This window comes from Pelophylax lessonae (genome assembly GCF_965119305.1).
Source record: "Pelophylax lessonae genome assembly, chromosome: 1".
Lineage (NCBI taxonomy): Eukaryota > Metazoa > Chordata > Amphibia > Anura > Ranidae > Pelophylax > Pelophylax lessonae.
The window spans coordinates 605,430,674-605,445,055 of NC_138768.1; the positions used below are offsets into that span (position 1 = coordinate 605,430,674).

The 14,382-nt window shown below is 45.1% G+C and overlaps 1 protein-coding gene across 1 annotated transcript in view; it reads left to right on the top strand.

The window, feature by feature from the left end:
* The first annotated feature begins 206 nt into the window (after positions 1-206).
* Positions 207-14,382, top strand: part of TET2 (tet methylcytosine dioxygenase 2) — a 177,527-nt gene continuing 163,351 nt past the window's right edge. Inside the window, exon 1 of the mRNA XM_082243693.1 lies at positions 207-432. The gene's annotated coding sequence lies outside the window, so the exon portion shown is untranslated. The remainder of the gene's footprint in view (positions 433-14,382) is intronic.

A 14,382-nucleotide genomic window follows, 5' to 3' on the forward strand; every position in this document is an offset into this window, starting at 1 on the left:
CATGTATGCAGGAAAGGTTTATGCATATAGAAATCATGGCTTACTGTTATACTGTATGTGTGCTTTAGAAAGTACGTGCTATAACATTTTAAACAGGCACCGAAAATCGAGGGCTTGATACAAAACCGTTTTTTTTTTTTTTTTCAGCTAAAGGCTTTCTTTCCCCATGAAAACCTTCATTACGGCAGCGCATTTTCACTGTGCAGTGCTATGCCTCATGTGTCGGCAGTGTATGCTAGCTGGAGTTACTGCTCTGTAAAGGCTTCGCTTGCCACTAATAAGCTGACACTATTCATGAGCAATTGTTGGGTGCTCAGACTGTAATAAGGACATGCCTAACGTAAGTACACATGTTCAAGTGAAAGGCAGCATGGAGAAAATGCTTCTTCTCCCTTTCAGCTATCTCCTGACATCGGAAGCCACCAATGAAAGGTAATGTGTGTTCTTATTCCATCTTTCTTATTGATAATGCTATACTAAAAACTGGTGATTCAACTTGGGGCATTGCATCAATTTTCTACAGCTAATCACTTCTTTTGTGTGAATTAATGAGCTAAAAGCATAGTAGTAAGCCTGATTCTGATCATGTGGCTTCTTCCGGCTGTCATCAGAATGGAGAGCTCATAAAGGCTTCAAAAACCAAAGGAACTGGCGTGTGCGAGCTGTATTGGGTGCATTCAGGTTCTGCCTGTCATGCGACACCCCTTGTAATATAGTAATTGCGACAGACTGCCTGCAAAGCCTAGCCCCTATTTGATACAGAGCCAGATGCAAATTATTTCATAGTCTATATCTGATGCATTGTGCTAAACATATATTTAGATACTGTTACGTAATTTTATTAAAATATGTGTTGCATTTCCAGAACAACTCTATGGCAGGCCATACACGGTTCGAATCTCGGTCGGTTCGGAAGGACCTGGCCGAGATTCAAACCATGTATGGGCAGGCTGAATGTACCAAGTTGATGAATCAATCATTTTGGGTACAACCAGCATGTCGGGTTTTATCTGCTATTATTGGCTGTATTAACCGCTTGCCGACCGCCGCAAGTACATATACTGCGGCGGTCAGCCCGTGCAGGCAAAGTGACGTATGGGTACGTCACTCACCTGTGAGCCAATAGGGGGCGAGCGTGGGCCGCCGGAGGCGCGCTCCCGCCCCCGCTCGTTCACGGACACCTCCGCGTGAGTGACCGGCGGACCCAATGTCCGTCGGTCACTAGCAATCATCCGTTACAGAGGGAGAAAGGCAGGCGGCTAATGTAAACAAAGCCGCCTGTCATTCTCCCTTGTGTAACAGCAGAGATCATACGGTCCTGCTATGTAGGATCGTAGATCTCTGCTGTTACATGAAAAGCCACATCCCTGCACATCCCTGCAAAATTGTCGCTCTTTTTTTGTTTATAGCGCATGATCAAAAAATCGAACAGGTGAACAAATACCACCAATAGAAAGCTCTGTATGTGGGAAAAAAAGGACGTCAAATTTGTTTAGGTACAGCGTCGCACGACCGCGCAATTGTCCGTTAAAGTCACGCAGTGCCGAATCGCAAAATAGGCCTGGTCAGGAAGGGGGTAAAATCTTCCGGGGCTTAAGTGGTTAAGCGATAATCACTGGCTTCCCCCGCCCTGCCGGGAGAAGACAATGGCCCGGCAGGTGGGATTCCCGCATCAACGCTGTCTGTGTTGATGGCGGAATCAAGCAAATTTCTTTCCTGCAACCCATGGTTATGTATGGCCGGCCTATCTCTATCTTGGATATAGGTATTTTCATTGTTCAAATATTAGTCTTGGTGACTTCTAGCAGATCAGCGTCTCTTGCCGCTGTTTATTTGTAGCTCATATTCTGCATTAATTAGGGAAAAGTTAATCAGAGATCTCTTCTTACATTCTAAGCAGAGGTTTAAACTAAAATAGAATTACTGTACTAGACAAAAATATTAACAAAGACACAACCTTAGTAAGCAACCCCATCAATAAAATATAAATAAATAAATAGATTGCTGTTCCTTGAAACTTAACTCACGCACATCCAACAATCATAATAGGATTCACTTCTCAAGTGCTCCTATAGCCAACAATACAGCTGCAAGAAAAAAGTATGTGAACCCTTTGGAATGATATGGATTTCTACACAAATTGGTCATAAAATGTGATCTGATCATCATCTAAGTCACAACAATAGACAATCACAGTCTGCTTAAACTAATAACACACAAAGAATGAAATGTTGCCATGTTTTTATTGAACACACCATGTAAACATTCACAGCGCAGGTGGAAAAAGTATGTGAACCCCTAGACTAATGACATCTCCAAAAGCTAATTGGAGTGAGATGTCAGCCAACTGAAGTCCAAACAATGAGATGAGATTGGAGGTGTTGGTTACAGCTGCCCTGTCCTATAAAAAACACACACCAGTTCTGGGTTTGCTTTTCACAAGAAGCATTGCCTGATGTGAATGATGCCTCGAACAAAAGAGCTTTCAGAAGACCTACGATTAAGAATTGATGACTTGCATAAAGCTGGAAAGGGTTATAAAAGTATCTCCAAAAGCCTTGTTGTTCATCAGTCCACGGTAAGACAAATTGTCTATAAATGGAGAAAGATCAGCACTGCTGCTACTCTCCCTAGGAGTGTCTGTCCTGCAAAGACGACTGCAAGAGCAAAGCGCAGACTGCTCAATGAGGTGAAGAAGAATCCTAGAGTGTCAGCTAAAGACTTACAAAAGTCACTGGCAAAGAGTGTCAGCTAAAGACTTACAAAAGTCACTGGCAAATGCTATCATCCCTGTTAGCGATTTCTACAATATGTAAAACACTAAACAAGAATGGATTTCATGGGAGGATACCACAGAGGAAGCCACTGCTGTCCAAACAAAACATTTCTGCACGTTTACAGTTTGCACAAGAGCACCTGGATGTTCCACAGCAGTACTGGCAAAATATTCTGTGGACAGATGAAACCAAAGTTGAGTTATTTGGAAGAAACACACAACACTATGTGTGGCGAAAAAGATCAAAACCTCATCCCAACTGTGAAGTATGGTGGTGGGGGCATCATGGTTTGGGGCTGCTTTGCTGCATCAGGGTCTGGACGTATTGCTATCATCGAAGAAAAAATGAATTCCCAAGTTTATCAAGAAATTTTGCAGGAGAACTTAAGGCCATCTGTCTACCAGCTGAAGCTCAACAGAAGATGGGTGTTGCAACAGGACAATGACCCAAAGCATAGAAGTAAATCAACAACAGAATGGCTGAAACAGAAGAAAATACGCCTTCTGAAGTGGGCCAGTCAGAGTCCTGACCTCAACCCGATTGAGATGCTGTGGCATGACTTCAAGAAAGCGATTCACACCAGACATCCCAAGAATATTGCTGAACTGAAACAGTTCTGAAAAGCGGAATGGTCAAGAATTACTCCTGACCTTTGTGAACGTCTGATCTGCAACTACAGGAAACGTTCGGTTGAAGTTATTGCTGCCAAAGGAGGTTCAACCAGTTATTAAATTCAAGGGTTCACATACTTTTTTCACCTGCACTGTGAATGTTTACAAGGTGTGTTCAATAAAAACATGGCAACATTTCATTCTTTGTGTGTTATTAGTTTAAGCAGACTGTGATTGTCTATTGTTGTGACTTAGATGATGATGATCAGATCACATTTTATGACCAATTTGTGCAGAAATCCATATCATTCCAAAGGGTTCACATACTTTTTCTTGCAGCTGTATAACCGCGCTGCATAAATCACAATCTTATGAAATAAATTAAATACAAACAATAGCAATGAAATAATGTCATTATTCCCAGTGATTTCAAACAGAAATCACGTGATATTGTGATGCAATGCATCGGGCGAAGCCGATGACGTCACTACCGATCATGCACAAACCGGAAGTTTGGTGAGAGACTCCATGTTTTTGGATGGCATCTGCTTTGGGTTATTTTATCAATATAAATGAATAGTGTTACGCAATAAAAAGGTTATAATGTTTACACAGGGTATGCTCTGTGTATCTTTCCATTTCTTTTGAGCCCCAACTACATCGGAGAGAGTATCACATGTTAATATAACAAGCATATTCCATCTTACGTTCAGTTCTTTTGCTGATTGCATTTATATATTTTTTTAAATTGTACTGTAAAGGAGCTTTAAAGAAGACGTTTGGCCAAAGCTATTTTGGCTCTAGTTCTTCTGTAGGTTACAGGAGTGCAGTTTGTTCTGCACTCCTGTGACCCATTTTCAGCCAACAGTATTCCAGTGAGTACTGGAGGGGCAGAGCAGAGAGCCATTGACTGACTGTCAGTGAAGACTGAGAGCTTTGCAATCAGCTGGGTTTGATCGCTCAGTTCTAAGTCTTGGAAGCAGCAGGGGACAGATGCTACATCAGATCTATGCTGCATCCACCTAGATGAGTATCAATTTTTTTCTTTTCTATTGAAACCCAAACCTTTCTTTTAAGGTGCTCCCACTCATAACAAACAAACTGTGCAATGCCTGGGATTCTAGCCATTTTAATGTTATTGGGTTATCTATAGTAACGATTCAAAAACTTTTGGGGTTTTTTTGTCATTTGTTCTGAAAGTAGTTTTCCTAACCTGTTTTTAAACCATCAAAAATTAAAACAATTTGCTTCAATAAAAATGTCCTTCACAGGCAAGGTCCACCTCACAATTAGGAACCAGCATTCCATAGGGTTCCTAAGACTGCGGCACATATTTTTGGGGCGTCGGTCAGGAAACAAAAACTACTGTTTATTAGAAAAATTTGACTAATAGAAAATAGTTATTTCTGTTCAGAATGTGTATGTTCATGTATCTTTCTGCTACAAAGTGTTCTTGCATGTCTTTGTGTGGGCATATCTTAACTTTCAAATGGAGTGTTTTCAGGCTGAAGAGCTTCTTTTGGCCTGTACACCTGGGCGTTTTTAAGCTCGTAAAATGCTCATCTCTGAAGTCTCAAAATGCCCAACAAGCAAAATCCCATTCATTTCTATAACCCCTGTTCACATATAAGTGTTTTATTGCCTGAAGCTCAAAAAAGTGCATGAAGTTCTTTTTTAGCAGATTACAAGCATTTTTGTTAGATGTCAATGCCTGCCTCCAAACACCTGCAAAATACGCCTGAAAAAAACGCCTGAAATATGCCCAAAAAAACACCTAAAAATGATACGCTCAGGTGTTAATGGAGCCTTAAAGAGATACCCATCTCATCTCTAAATTAATCAAAAAGCCCGTTACCTGCAAAAGAAGCGTTCACATGCTCACTTTTCTGGCAGTTCCTGACTCCCACCTCCTCTCTTTTCTAGCACTGCGGCCTCCTTTAGTCTGTTCTGCATCACTACTGGACTCAGCATTGATGTAGGGGTTGGAAGAAAGTAAAAGGGTGCAGCTAGGATACAGGTATCCAACACTTCTGGAAATGTTGAATGTTGAGGTGAACAATGGAGGCTGCAAGGTTGGAAAGGAGGGGAAACAGGCCACCAGTATGCTTCCTCTTTTCTTAAAATCAATGAAATTAGCAGCGATGATGTGCAATTACCTGTAGCAACCAGATTTTAATATTTTAAAGAGAAATACGAGAAAGAGAACAATTAGTATTATTATTATTTTAATGATTAAAAATCTTGAGTTGTGTAAGTGCCCAAAATTTTCTAGTATATGTAGCAGGATTTCCAGGCATTGGGCCTGATGTGGGTCTGCCATGGTTACCGTTAACACCAACAGCGCATTTAAGCTTGTTGCCCAAGTGTGAGATCTGAGACAATGAACAGTCCGACATCTTTGGTTTTTAGTTTTATTGTAGGAACTTGGATTGGAGAAGGGAATGAGTGGGAAACTCCTCTGGCTCAACTAAGTACAAATTTGGGACACTTGAGGAAAATGCCACCTAGCGCTGTCTTGGCGCCGGCTGAAGGCCGACCAACGCTTACTGGCACTTGTGAATCTGACTTGCTGCCTGTGAACTGAAACTTGACTTTGGCTACTTCCTCACAGCTCAAAAGTCCTTTACACTGCTCCCTGTAGTCTTCACTGACTGAGGTAAATACTTGCAATACCGCTGCAACACTTAACACTTTACACTTCAGGGCCCAACCGCTGGCACCCTCTTTACTCTTCAGGGTTATCACTGGCACCCCCTTTACTATAATTTCTGCACCAGCTAGCTAGCTCCTGGATCCCTCTGACCTTCTCCTGAGTGGTCCCCTTTTCTAGGCAGACACCCAGGGGCAGTTTGCAGTACTCACGACTCAGAATGCTTTTCTGAAACTCGACCCCAATGCTCCGCTGGTCCTCAGCACACCTGGATCCTCACTGCAGCTCAGCTCAGCCCTGTGTCCACTCAGGCCAGCCGCCTGGGACACCCGATTCTTCCTGACAGGAGAAGAGACAGCCGTCACCTCCCTCCTGGGACTCTGCTTCCCACCAAAGACAATCTGTCATGTGTTTCCCACAGACTTATACCCCCTCCCAGAATGCTGTGCGGCAGAATCTGCCCTTTCAGGAGGGATACAAGCCCTGGTGTGCTATTGGTCAGGTTTCCGCCACTGCCCAATGAGAGCCCTCATTGGAAGACAGTGGGGAGACTCCCCAACACCACAAGCACACCTGGGAACACATGGCAGCCAAGCTGAAAACATGGCCCTGCTGATAAGCAGACAAGGCCTACTATACTTTACCCAGCACCTACATTGGAGGGTGCTACATATACTTTTAGAAAGTATTAAGAAAAAGTGAGATTTTATTTACAGTATGTTAATGACAGGCAGAGATTCATTTCGTTGAGGTGCAATTCCTTTTGAATGTTTTGTGAAAGTTAACATTATTGTTTTTGAAAGCTTTAAAAAAATGTATCGTAAAACATACTAGCATCCTCTTTAGTTCTGAAAAAAACATTATTAGTGCATCTTTCATCTTGACTGCTAAAAAGTAAAAGTTAGAGAATATTATGCTTAAAGGCCGGTTCACACTGCTGCAAATTCTTTTGCGAATATATAAGCCTCTCCTCCTCACCGCCTCACTTCCAGTTTCTTGCCAAGTGCTTATTTGTTGGCAGTTTACATATCTTAATGCCCGGCAGACACAGGAAGCCTGGAGTGGACAACGAGGACCTCATAAGGCCCGTGCGACAGAGGCAGTACCTAAGGGACAGCGGGGGGGCCCACAGCATAAAGATTCTTTACGAAAGAGCAGAGGATGGCAAAAAATTGTGCACATTCTTTTTTCTGAGCGAGACAGCCTCACATCTTATGTTCGGAAAGACAAGTTTAAGTGTAAGTATAACTGCCCCTCTGCATAAAAGCTATATTTCACAGAGCCCAGTTAGCTATCTTTATGATCGTTAATATTAGGGTTAGCTGAATTAGGGTTAGGGTTAACAATTAGCGTTAGCTGAATTCGGGTTAGGTTAGGGTTAGCTGAATTCGGGTTAGGTTAGGGTTACCTGAATTAGGGTTAGGGTTAACAATTAGGGTTAGCTGAATTAGGGTTAGGTTAGGGTTAGCTAAATTCGGGTTAGGGTTACCTGAATTCAGGTTAGGTAAGAGTTAGCTGAATTAGGGTTAGGTTAGGGTTAGCTGAATTAGGGTTAGGTGTCAGATAAAGGTAAGCAAAGGGCCGCATTCTGCCCACGGGACGCAGTTTGGATACCACAGGACTACACTCTGCTCTCTGTGTTGTCTTATAACCAACCTGGAATCTGCTGTAACTGTTCATGATAGCCAGTCAGCTTTTAACTTCAACTTGTTCAATCAACGTTTGTCAACCTGGATGCTGATTGGTTTCTAGCCAGATTTGCCATAGACTTTGCACTTACTGTGTCATGTTCTAGGAATGTCTATTTGTACACAAACACACACAAACACTTATGAATATTGAACAGCAGCAAATTGTATTATGTGAACCAATGCAAACTGACAACATGCAGTATCATCAGCAAAGTATAGTACTTTATATTTTTAGCATTCAATTGCATCTAGCTGCCAGGATAGTTGACCAGCTGCAGGCATAAAGTACTCTGTGAAATCTTGGTGAACATTTTCCTCACTGTAGTTGCTGCAGGTTCTGATCCATAATGGCTCTTTAAGGTCATGCATCAACGAGTCCCTAAATATGTACCCATCTCGAGCACAAACAATATTGTGCAATGCACATGCTTCTTACATTGCACAAATGGCATACTTTGTACTCAGGCAGATAGGGGAGTGCAATAAATGCCACTTATTGGCAAGTATGACAAAAGCACACTCTACTACATGGACACAAATGAGAAATAGGTGACCGCACTCAGGAGTGCGGTCACCTATTTTTCATTTGTATCCAGTTGCCAGGTTTGCGGACCTAACTTGCACCCTGTCTGATTGTTTGGACACTTGTACACCGGAGCGGTTTTCCTCTTTCTCTCTTGTTTCACACTCTACTACATGTCACGCCCTTGTCAGACGATAATTAAATACCTCCTTTTCAATGGTAATTGCACAATTTGCATATGACCGTAGAAGGTGCTCCGAAATATGGAAAGCCTCATCCCGAAAAAAGACATATGGCACCAAAGGTTGATTTGTTCCAGGAAGTGGGCAATTATTAGGAAGGTTCAGTGAGTTTTCCTAAAGCATCTTGCCAAAAGAAGAGTGAGAGAAGATACTCGAGTCAGAGCTACTTCCGTATGAACCTATATCCACATAGGTAAATGACTAACTGGCATCAGCCACTGCCATTAGAATGAATGAAAAGTATTTTTTTTATAGCTAGAGTATCTAGAACCACTACCAACTGGGCTCATTATTCTTATCTGCTTTCCATATGTTCCTGGAGCAGCTGCCGAAGAGGGGGGAAGCAGTGGGCAGCAGCCCTTTGGACAACTTGTCAATGAAGTAGCCTGGTTTGCATGAGTCCATGGCAGCAGGCTCTCTTAAGGGCACAAGAGGCGACAGAGGCCAGCACTCCTGTCAGTGTAGGGCAAAGGTCAACTGGCCGACACGAAAAAACAGGAGAGCTCCAGAGGTTGAGGAGGATAGCACTTAACAGCTGCTCAATATATTTTCCAGCATTTTACAACAAATGGAGGCCCAACGCTGTCCACATACACTATTTGCTAAGAGCTTGGTACCTCTTCTTTAAGAGGTCCAACCGAAATGCTATTTTGAGATAGGAATAGCTGTCCAGGGGTGTATCCACTCCTTCTGCTTACCAAGACAGTCTTCCTCATCCACTGAGGAATCAAACTATGCCCATAGATTACACAAACTTCCTCCTCCACCCCAAATAGCACCGAACCCTTACCCTTCCAGTTTTGATAACGTTCCCAGCATTTACGAAAAACCTACTTCCCTAATCCCACAACCCATTCCCTCCTCTATTCCCTCAGTGATTGCTCTCATTCCAACTGTGATTTCCACCCCTACCAGGCCTCTTGACAACACACCTTCACTTCCCTCCACCTCTTCTTAATTCTTCCTCCCCAGCAGACTGTCATGGACATGCAATAGTGTCTGGTAGCTTACCCTCTCCTCATGTCTGCATTAGAGGCCAGACTCTTCCTTATGGCTGCTTGTATCATCTCTCCTCCCTGTTTGGCTCCACCCCAGGCCATTTCAGGAAGTCTATATTAACCAGCGCAGTGCAGGTCTGCTTTGCTGTTCAACAGTGTTTGTTAGTTCGTGTTCCTGTCTGCCGTGTGCTTGATCTACCTTTCTGTTTACCGACTTTGGCTTTTCTCTGACTACTCCTGTTTGCCTGTGACCCTGACCTTTGGCCTGTCCCTTGATTACCCTCGTCTGCCTGCTGCCCCGACCTCGGCTTACCCATCACTATCCCTTGTGTCCTGAGTGGCTGCTTCCCCTCTCTCCCTATGGAGCGTGACCCGGGGGAACCCAGGGGGCACGACCTGGGCCCATCTGCAGCAAAGTCCATCCTCCCCACTAGAGGCTCTGGTGAACACCTGCTGGGTCTTAGACTCCACGCCCTGGGGAATCTTGGGCTCGCGTTTCTTTCCATCCGCAGCAGTCAGCAGTTCACTACCTTGCGGTGCACCCCTGCCTCCAACAGGGTGCAGTTGTCACCTGGCTACAGGTGACCTGACAGTTTGAACAGCCATGAACCCGGCCGACGTGCCGCTCCCTGCAGACGATCCATTACAGGGCTTAGTTCGCAGACTCAAGACGCAAGAAGCTAATCAGCCTCAGGTGATGCGATTCCTACAGGATCTGGCTTCCCGCTTTGAGCACCTTCAGACCTCGTTGGGAACCGCAACCCCAAGAGCAACCAGTGGCTGGGCCTGGTGCGCCAGTCACAGATTCACATTCGCTGCAACTACCTCCTCCAATCCGTTTTTCTGGAGACTCCAAGGCCTGCAGGGGGTTTCTTAGCCAATGCACCATCCATTTTGAGCTTCAGCCGCAAAACTTCCTGTCAGATTGGGCAAAGGTAGCCTATATTATTTCCCTCCTTTCCGGTGAAGCTCTAGCCTGGGCTGCCACCCTATGGGAGAAGAATGATCCGGTAGTTTTCAACCTGTCCGACTTCTTGAAACTCTTTTGTAACATCTTTGAGGAGCTGGCTCGGGTTTCTTCAGTGGCTAGTGCTCTTTTACGTCTCCACCAAGAATCCCGTTCAGTGGGACAATATGCTCTCCAGTTCCGTATCCACTCAGCTGAATTGAGCTGGAACAATGAGGCTCTGGTCGCTACTTTTTGCATGGCCTCTCTGACCGAGTGAAGGACGAATTAGAGGGAAGAACCATCCCCGTCGGTCTGGACGATGTCATCTCCTTATGCAACCAGATCTATATTCGTTTTCTGGAGAGGTCCATAGAAAAAAGACACCAACACTCCCTAGGTCCTAGCCAGTCTGAGCTCCCCTCACTTCGTCCCGTGGAGCATCCTCTGGCTGCTGAGGAACCCATGCAGCTGGGCTGGACCAGACTAATCCCCGAGGAACGTGATAGGCATAGAACTTTGGGCTTGTGCCTCTATTGTGGAGGCAAGGGCCACTTTCGTGACTCCTGCCTCGCTTCAACTGTGAAACGCTCGGGTCTAATACATTTGGAAGGTGGAGTATTGGACCCAGAAACATCACCTTCCCGTCTTCTTCTTCCGGTGTCCCTTTAAGTAAGCACTTCTCTCCAATCGACCCTTGAATATCTGGATTCCGGGACTGCCGGCAACTTTATGGACTGGAGAACTGCTTCTTCTATGAAACTCACCCTTTCACCCCTCTCTACACCATTGGTAGTCTCTGCAATTGATGGCACTGTTCTCCCAGGGGGCCCTATTCGTTTCCAGACACTACCTATTAGGATGTTGGTAGGGATTCTCCACCAGGAGTGGATATCCTTTCTCATCCTACCCAAAGCCTCTACCCCCATTGTATTGGGCCTTCCTTGGCTACAGCTCCACTCTCCCCATGTGGACTGGGTCTCTGGGCAGATCCTAGCTTGGGGCCCCTCATGTTTCTCGTCATGTCTTTCCAAGGTGACCCCAAAGGAGAGACTTCCGGTTGCTACCACATCGGTATCTTCTGACCTTCCCGTTGCATACAGCGATTACCGGGATGTGTTCTGTAAGAAATCAGCTGAGGTGCTTCCTCCCCACAGGTCTTTTGACTGTGCCATTGACCTTGTTCCCGGGGCAACTCTGCCCAGGGGTTGTACCTACCCATTGTCCATCCCAGAGACCCAGGCCATGTCTGAGTATGTCGCAGAGAATCTTGAGAAAGGTTTCATCTGGAAATCCTCATCGCCTGCAGGAGCAGGGTTCTTTTTTGTCGCCAAGAAGGATGGTACCTTGAGACCCTGCATTGATTATCGAGGCTTAAACTCTGCTACTATTAAGAACCGATACCCCTTACCCTTAATATCTGAACTATTTGATAGGTTGAAGAGTGCCTCCATTTTCACCAAGTTGGATCTCAGAGGGGTGTACAACCTCATTCGAATTCGAGAAGGTGATGAATGGAAGACTGCGTTTAACACTCGAGACGGCCATTACGAATACCTGGTCATGCCTTTTGGGCTGTGTAATGCCCCAGCTGTTTTTCAAAACTTTGTCAATGAAATCTTCAGGGACCTGCTGTACCAGTTTGTTGTCATCTATCTGGATGACATTCTTATCTTTTCATAAAATCTGCGTGTCCACAGAAATCATGTCCACATTGTACTCCAGCGCCTTAGAGAGAATAATCTCTATGCCAAGCTGGAGAAATGTTCCTTTGAATGTTCTGAGGTCCTATTTCTAGGATGCTTTGTCTCTAGTTTGGGTCTTCGTATGGATCCTGGGAAGGTCTTAGCCATTACCAACTGGCCTCTTCCTGCTAGCCTTAAGGCCACACAGCACTTCACAAATTATTATAGGCAGTTCATAAGGAATTACTCTTCCATTATCGCTTTGACCAAGAAGGGTGCTAATGCCAAAGTCTGGCCCCCCTAAGCTGTCGCTGCGTTTCACGATCTGAAACAGGCCTTTGTCTCTGGACCTCTCGAGGCGGAGACCTAATCCTGGGGATGCATTCTTTATTGAAGTGGACACTTCTTCAGTGGGGGTGGGAGCTGTGCTTCTTCAACTCTTTGAGAAGAAACGTCAACCATGTGCGTTTTTTCCAAAAAAAATTCTCAGGCAGAGAGAAATTATGCCATCGGCGACCGGGAACTTCTCGCAATCAAATTGGCGCTAGAAGAGTGGCGTCATCTTTTGGAAGGTTCTCCTCACCCCTTAACGATCTTCACTGATCACAAGAATTTACAGTACCTACAGAATGCTAAACGTTTGAATCCTAGACAGGCCAGGTGGAGTCTCTTCTTTTCCCATTTTAATTTCACGATTACGATTACAAACCTGGTTCCTGCCAGGTCGGCTGATGCACTTTCTAGGTCCTTTGACCATTTGGACAAGGAAGGACTCCACTCCTGAACCTGAGCCGATCGTCCCAACTTCTTGCATTGTTTCCCATTCTACCACCTTGGACTCAAAAATTCCTCCTGGTAAGACCTCTGTCCCCACTGAGCTAAGAGCTAAGATTCTTCGTTGGGGACTTGATTCCAAGGTGGTGGGCCACGTGGGGTTTCTCCGGTCCTTCTTACTCATCAGCCGTCACTACTGGTGGCCTAATCTCCACTCGGAGGTCAAAGACTATGTCAAGGCTTGTCATGTCTGTGCTCAGTCTAAATCCTCCACACAAGCTCCTGCTTGTCTCCTCATGCCTTTGCCCATTCCTAAGGAACCCTGGGCTCATATTGCCATGGATTTTATCACCGATCTCCCACTGTCTGACGGTAATACGGTCATTTGGGTGATAGTCGATCGGTTTTCCAAGATGACTCATTTTTTTCTCCTTCCTGGTCTTCCTTCTGCTCCTGCCTTGGTTCCCATTTTTATTCGAGAAATTTTCCGCCTCCGTGGGGTTCCTTCTCACATTGTTTCCGACAGGGGCGTTCAATTTACATCTAGTTTCTGGAGAGCCTTTTGCAAATCCCTCAATATTGCCTTGGATTTTTCCTCTTCTTACCATCCTCAATCCAATGGGCAGACGGAGAGGGTTAATCAGGAGCTAGAAGTCTTTCTTCGCACCTTAGTCTCCACTCATCATGACGATTCGTCCTCCCTACTTCCGTGGGCGGAATTTTCTCATAACAATCATGTAAATACCAGTTCGCAGAAAACACCCTTTTTCTCAGTTTATGGAAGACATCCTCAACTTCCGCTTCCCATGACCTGTTCTCCGGATATCCTAGCTTTGGCTTCAGCTCAGGAGTCCTTCAATTCTATCTGGAGTGACGTTCATGATTCCCTCTGGGCAGCTGCCGACAAATTCAAAGGCTTCGCTGACTGCCGCAGGCGTAAACCTCCTTCTCTTCAGCCAGGGGACAAAGTTTGGCTCTCCACCAGGAACATCAAGCTTCGAGTGCCTTCCCTGAATTTTGCTTCAAGATTCATTGGTCCTTACACTATAACTTCTAAACTGAATCCGGTTTGTTTCAAACTTCAGATCCCCAAAAGCCTCAAAATCGCTAACCCCTTCCATGTTTTCCTTTTGAAGCCTTTAGTCCTCAATAAGTTCTCTCGTCCTCTCCCTGGCACCGGTCTCTGAGGATAATCAGGAATACCAGGTCAATCAAGTTCTGAATTCCCGACTCTGTAGAGGCGTTCTTCAGTACCTTGTTCATTGGAAAGGCTTTGGTCCTGAGGAGAGGTCTTGGGTCCCTGCATCGGAGGTCTTTGCACCCCGTCTGTTAAAAAGGTTTCATCTGAAGTTTCCATCTAAACCCGGGCCCAGGCGGGGAAGGGGGAGGCCTCGTAAGAGGGAGGGTACTGTCATGGACATGCAATAGTGTCTGGCAGCTTACCTTCTCCTCATGTCTGCATTAGAGGCCAGACTCTTCCTTCTG